This window comes from Rana temporaria, chromosome 1 (genome assembly GCF_905171775.1).
Source record: "Rana temporaria chromosome 1, aRanTem1.1, whole genome shotgun sequence".
NCBI lineage: Eukaryota > Metazoa > Chordata > Amphibia > Anura > Ranidae > Rana > Rana temporaria.
Window position 1 is genome coordinate 128,159,604 of NC_053489.1, and position 6,000 is coordinate 128,165,603.

Sequence of the window (6,000 nt, forward strand, 5' to 3'; positions counted from 1 at the left end):
CCGTGAATGTCAGTGTGTTACAATGCCTCATGGGATGTGTAGTTCTAGAAAAGCTGGAGGGCCGTAGCTTGAGGATCCCTGGTTTAGGAGATATCCCCTGTATCAGCATGTGTCGACGTCATTAGCACATGCGCACTGAAGAAATGGTACAACCACTTTAAAACACCTGTCAGTTTTTATTGCTTTTTGTGCACCCGTTAGGCGGATTCACCCTGTGTGTCCTGTTTACCATTATCATTGAAAGGGAAAGTAAAAAAAAAAAAAAAACCCACATTTTGGGTTGGGATTTTCGCTCACTTCCGGTTTTGGCTATGGGACTGAAAATTAAGGGGAAATCTCCCCGATGGCAAATAATTTTTATTTTTTTTTAACCAGTTGGTAACCGCCCTATAGCCAAAATACGGCTACAGAGCGGTTCCTGTACTCTAGGAGGGCGTCAATGTACGTCCTCCCAGAGACTGCGTTGTGCGCGCCCGAGCGGGCGCGCACACGCGATCGCCGGTGCTCGCCGGGTCTACGGGACCCGCAGCAACAGCACTCGCGGTAAGGAGCCAATGGAAGCGGCTCCTTACCACGTGATCGCGCCGTCCAATGACGGCGCGATCACTTGTAAACAAACCGGCGTCATGTAATGACGCCGGTTCCTCCCTCTCCTCTCTGTACCGTTCGGTACAGTGTGAGAGGAGAGGGAGGGGGGGGGGATCGGGCGGCAGCAGCAGCCGCCGCACTGTGGGCTGGATCTGTGACAATTGCAGTCACAGATCCAGCCATCCCTGCGCAATACTCTGCAAAATAAAAATGATGATGAGTGCAATACACTGCAATACCCCACCCCATACTCTGCAATACCCCACCCCATACTCTGCAATACCCACCCTGGGGGGGGTGGGTATTGCAGAGTATGGGGTGGGGTATTGCAGAGTATGGGGTGGGGTATTGCAGAGTATTGCACTCATCATTTTTTTTATTTTACTCTGCAATACCCACCCCCCCATACTCTGCAATACCCACCCACCCATACTCTGCAATACCCACCCCCCCATACTCTGCAATACCCCCCCCCCATACTCTGCAATACCCCCCCCCATACTCTGCAATACCCCCCCCCATACTCTGCAATACCCCCCCCCCATACTCTGCAATACCCCCCCCCATACTCTGCAATACCCCCCCCCCATACTCTGCAATACCCCCCCCCATACTCTGCAATACCCCCCCCCATACTCTGCAATACCCCCCCCCATACTCTGCAATACCCCCCCAATACTCCGCAATACCCTCAATACTCCAATACCTTGCAATACGTCGCCTATGGGGATTTTTAAGTAGCAACGTTTGGCGCAATTTCACGAGCGTGTGCAATTTTGAAGGGTGACATGTTGGGTATCTATTTACTCGGCGTAACTTCATCTTTCATATTATGCAAAAACATTGGGCTAACTTTACTGTTTTTTTTTTTTTTTAAGCACAAAACTGTTTTTTTTTTTAAAAACACGCGTTCAAAAAATTGCTGCGAAAATACCGTGCAAGATAAAAAGTTGCAACAACCGCCATTGTATTCTCTAGGGTCTTTGAAAAAAAAGCATATATAATGTTTTGGGTTTCTATGTAATTTTTTTAGCAAATAAATGATGATTTTTACATGTAGGAGAGAAATGTCAGAATTGGCCTGGGTGCTCCAGAACGCCTGATGGTGCTCCCTGCATGTTGGGCCTCTCTATGTGGCCACGCTGTGTAAAAGTCGCACACATGTGGTATCGCTATACTCGGGAGGAATAGCAGAATGTGTTTTGGGGTGTAATTTGTAGTATGCATATGCTGTGTGTGAGAAATAACCTGCTAATATGACAGAAACTAGATTTTTTTTTTTTTTTTTACAGAATTTTCAGTCTTTTTTCTTTTATAGCGCAAAAAATAAAAACCGCAGAGGTGATCAAATACCACCAAAAGAAAGCTCTATTTGTGGGAAAAAAAGGACAAAAATTTCAGATGGGTACAATGTTGTATGACTGAGTAATTGTCATTCAAATTGTGAGAGCACCGAAAGCTGAAAATTGGTCTGGTGATTAAGGGGGTTTTCGTGCCCAGTGGTCAAGTGGTTAAACTGATGCGGTTATAAACCTCCCTTACTCTATCCAAAATAAAATAAATATATTTAGTTCTACTTTAGGAGCTGCATTAATAAAAACACACCAAAGGTGCATTCAGAGAAAAGCTCATGAGCATATATTACTTGTGCACACATGTAAACGAGCATAAACGTGCGCATATGAACACAAATGTACACCAATGACCAGAATAAATGAATATTCTGGCCTGTAGGATGCCATACATGTGTACAACCATGACAGAGGTAGGGTTGCACCGAAACCAAACAATTGCACCTGCAAATGCTCTGATGCTTGACCCGATACATGGGCAGTCAGGGGTGATCAGTACAGTGGTGGGGGCAGTAACAAGCACTGATCTCCCTGTATAGATTTCAATAAATCCTCCTCCTCCTCCTCAATCTATACAGGGAGATTGCTGCTTGTAATTCCCTTCACCGATCATCCCTGACTGCTGTCCTGTGTCCTCCTCTGACCCATCTCTCCGCGCTCTTTCGGTCCCCCCCCCCTCTCTCGGTTCTGTCATGATGGAGAGCGGAGGAAGGAGTCGGTAAATCTGTCTTTTACCAGCTCCTTCCTTTTCCAAATAAACAGTGATCACCGACTCTGTCCATTCATAACTGAGCATCGTAAACTGTGTTCAGGATGCCCGTTTATAAATGAACAGGAGCCGCTGTCATCTTCAGTGCAGCTGAGGCTGCAGAGAAAGGGACTGGGGAATCTGTGCACTCAGTCCCTATCCCTGTCTCAAAGGGGAGATGTCAGGGGTCTGTTTGAAACCATAATGTCTCACCAAAACCCCCCAAACAGGGCTGATAAAATATATAAAAATTTGTAATAAATTTAAAAGTTAAAAATGAAAACTGAAAAAAAAAAAAAAAAAACGCCACTGAAACCATCCACTCCTTTTTTCAGTAAAAGATTACTTGGAACCCCCAAACATATTTTTTAAGCAGAGGCCCTAGAGGGGAAAAATGACAGCTGTTGCTATTTTTTTTATGTCACATGGTATTTGCACAGCGTTTCAAACTTATTTTTGGGGAGAATACACACTTTAGTGATTTGCAATGCACAAAAACACAATGTAACATCCAATTGTTTGGTAAAATATGAAAAAATGATGTCACATCAAGTAAAAAGATACCCAACATGTCATGCTTTAAAATTGGTTACGCTTGTGGAACACCAAAATATGGTACCTAAAAATCTCCATAGGCAATGCTTTATAAGCCTGTACAGGTTACCAGTTTAGTGTTACACAGGAAGTCTGGAGCTAGAATTATTGCTCTCACTATAATATCCACAGCAAAACCTCACATGTGTGTTGCAAAGTTTTAATGTGTGTGTACCGTATTTGCCAGCGTATAAGACTCCTCGGCGTATAAGACGACCCCCTAATAGTATGCTGAAAACTGTGGTTTTGTGTTCTACTCACCGTATTAGACGACCCCCTTGTGCAGTAGTAATGCCTTTTAAATTAAACGAAGAGGCTGCCGCCGGGTGCTTTGTAAGGCTGTATGTAGTCTGTATATGCGCCGCTCAGCCAACCCCGATGCACTCTGTTGATGACAGAGCATGCCAAGCCTGCTTGGATTGGAGTAACAACCTCTGCCAATCCGAGCAGGCTACATAATGTAGCCTGCTTGGATTGGCAGAAGTTATTACTCCAATCCGAGCAGGCTTAGCATGCTCTGTCATCAATACAGTGCATCGGGATTGGCTGAGCGGCGCAGAATACATACAGCCTTACAGAGCGGGCTGATATCGATAGAGCAGCTGCTTCACCCGGCGTATAAGACGACCCCCAGTTTTTATCTGTGTAATTGCGGTGTAAAAGGTCATCTTATACATCGGAAATACGTTATGTGACCTACATACGTGTTTGCCTTTACGCATGAGCACAGGGGGACGGGTCGCTTAAAAAAAAAAAAAAATGTATCTTATTTACTTTTTTCTATTTTTACACTCTTTAAAATTTTTATTAACTTTATAGCTATCACAAGGGATAAGCAACATCCCTTATATAGCATGGGCAGTGACAGGTACCCTTTACGGAGACATCTGAGTCTATCGGACTCCAGATCTTTACTCTGCCTTTAAAAGCATCTGATCAAACTGAGATTGATTTGATCAAATGCTTTCACAGGCTGGTAATGGCCTGTTTACATTAGACCGAAAACGGAAGTGACAAATTACTCATTGCTTATGGTTTCTTAGACCATAGAGATGACCAGGGAGGTTCTGGTCCTCTGTCATCTCTATGGTAAGCAATCTTCTGGTCCTTGGTCATCTCTATGGTAAGCCGGAAGTAACAAAATACTCATTGCTTCTGGTTTCTTAGACCACAGAGATGATCAGGGATGTTATTGTCCTTGCTCATCTCTATGGTAAGGCGTCAAACGCCACCTTCGGTCCCAGGCTCCACAGTGTGACAGAAGAGCGCGGGAAGGTGACAGGACAGCGGGGACCTCTTACGCCACACATCTATCGGCTTTTTAGTAGCTAGGATTGCTTTTACATAAAAAGGAGCTTCATCTGCAGGAAAAAAAAAAACATACCAGGGTCATGAATGCAACAGCAGCCATGGCCCCAGCATAACCCCTTTTAACCAGAGGACATACAGGTGTGTCTTGAGGGAACTGCGTAAATGTATACGCCGGTGTGCATGATGCCTTATGATTAGGCCACATTCTCAACATTCCAAAAATTACAGCAAAATGCTTGCGGTGTCATTATTTCTTAAAAGTACACCAAGTGTGGGTGGCAAACTGCACTTGCCCCTGTGACGCGTTTGTCAGGCGCAGCAGCCCATTCAGGTGAGCGAGCCGCCCTATGCTGTCACTTGGGTGCTGACGCATTCCATCATCGCATGTTCCCAGAAAGCGCAGGTGTGAACGCTGCCTTGTGATCACATGGCTGATGTGGGGGGAGAGCAATGTTTAGGGTGGCAGACATAAGACACTCTGCTGAGTGTCCGACATGAGATATGAGGGGGGGAGCACACACACACTGAAGGACATGCCCAGGAATGGGAAGTCATAGAGTGGGTAAGCCCTGGGGGGTGCTGGGTTCCCGCTGGGCCTGTGGATGGTGAAAGAAGCCTCGGCCTCTCCTACCCTATCATACGGGCCGCCCTCACCTTGTAGTCTGGGCAGCGCTAAGACACAGCGGCGGTTCTGGTCTGGCCTAGCCGTCCCCACTCGTCTCCTCTGTGTCCCTCCTCCCCGCACATTCCTCTCTTACCCTGTGTCCTGTGCGCTCGGCTCACATTGAGGCCTGGCTGTGTGCGTGCGGCCCGGGGCCTGCGCCTCCTTCCGGCTCCCCCTCCAATCCCCGCTCAAGGAGACTTCTATCGTGCCTTTGTTTACAGTAGCGCCGGAGCAGGCTGGCCTCGCGCTGCCTTTCCTCAACACCGACCGGAGCCCCGGGGAAGATAAACGTCCCTCCCGCCGCTCGCTGGCTGCCTCACGGCGACTCGATATCCCCCTCGGCCACCAAGTAGCTCCTTATCTCCAGGCAGCCGCCATGACGCCGCCGAGCTCCTCAGAAACTCCTCACGATGGATGGAAACCCCGGGCGTGACGTCACGGCAGCGCTGCAGAGCGCGTAACTCGGGCCGTAGAATCAGACGAAAGCATGAAACCCCGCCTCCTTTCCCCACAACACTCAGCAAGTGGAACTGAGAGGCGTGGTCGTTCGGGTTTCGGCCCCACCCACGCAGCGGCGGGAGCGTGCTTGTGAGGTAGGAAAGGCGGGGCTTTGCGTCCAGTCCTAGAAAGTGAGGCGCTCTGCATACTTCCGCTGTGTGCTCGCTGGTCTGTGAGGATGGAAGCTGCCTAACGGAAGTGGCTGGCTGCTGTCGGTGAAATTGTTAGAGGTTCAGGGCGGTGTA

General features: G+C 47.6%; 1 protein-coding gene across 4 annotated transcripts in view; it reads right to left on the minus strand.

The window, feature by feature from the left end:
- The window catches only part of CHD1 (chromodomain helicase DNA binding protein 1), a 127,940-nt gene extending 122,213 nt beyond the window's left edge, over positions 1 to 5,727 (minus strand). For 3 of the 4 annotated variants that reach the window (XM_040342737.1, XM_040342747.1, XM_040342728.1), the window contains exon 1: positions 5,352 to 5,724. The gene's annotated coding sequence lies outside the window, so the exon portion shown is untranslated. Of the gene's footprint in view, positions 1 to 5,351 lie in introns of all 4 variants that reach the window. The other variant, XR_005747856.1, reaches the window with a different exon arrangement.
- Between the last annotated feature and the right edge of the window lie 273 nt (positions 5,728 to 6,000).